The sequence below is a fragment of the Miscanthus floridulus genome, unplaced genomic scaffold (genome assembly GCF_019320115.1).
Source record: "Miscanthus floridulus cultivar M001 unplaced genomic scaffold, ASM1932011v1 fs_412_1_2, whole genome shotgun sequence".
Lineage (NCBI taxonomy): Eukaryota > Viridiplantae > Streptophyta > Magnoliopsida > Poales > Poaceae > Miscanthus > Miscanthus floridulus.
In genome coordinates, this window is record NW_027096713.1 from 4,520 (window position 1) to 5,405 (window position 886).

Consider the following 886-nt stretch of genomic DNA (forward strand, 5'->3'; position numbering starts at 1 on the left):
TATATAGACAATGTATATTTAGGTGCATAGCAAAAGCAATATATCTAAAAATTAGAACAAAACTAATTGTCTCTTGCTTGCATGTTCTATTTTATAATGGCCTTTTATTTTCATAATCACGTGTCAAGTCGGTTCGTTTATTTTGTAAACTCGGTCGGAGCGTGGGGTCACCAAACCAGGTCCCACGTGTTCTTGACGGAAACATGCAAGTGGGTATGTTGGTAGGTCTGTCGCCATTCCTTATTGATGCAATACCAGAACGGCACGGAGAGTTTTGGAAGGGCGCGTCAGATGGGATCGGGCTCGCCGTGGGTTTTTTTTCATTATAATGATAATTCTGGAAATTGCCTTGATCGGAGTCACGGATCCCTCCTTCCTATTTGCCTTGATTGACTTCCATATTTGCCTTGATTGACTTTCATTAATTTCCATTTTACCGTAGCCTGCGAGATGTGTGAGGCGTGCGTTGAAGCCTGGTTGGGGGAGATCCAAATAACATTGGCCATCGGATCAAGTTGAAGCCTGTGAGAAAGGATTAGGAGCCATAGATTTTAATGATACGGTAAACCTGGGTACAATTTCGTTGGTGCATAATGGTTGTAGTCTCTCAACGAAGGACTATTTTTTAGAAAATCTAGTATAGTTTTGATTGTCACTTATAGTAGAGACTAATGGTTGTTGGTGGCGCCTAATCAAGAGAGTAAAATGGAATAAGTAGGCTGATTAAAGAAAGAAATATTATTTTTCTCTAAAGATTTCTTTAACATTCCTGTGTTTTTCCTTTACCCATCAAAAACCTCCTCACGTATTTTCCTATGGTTACAATTGTATAAGATTAGAGAAACAAGCCACCTCAATCCCTGCTATTTTCCTATCAAAGGGGCCT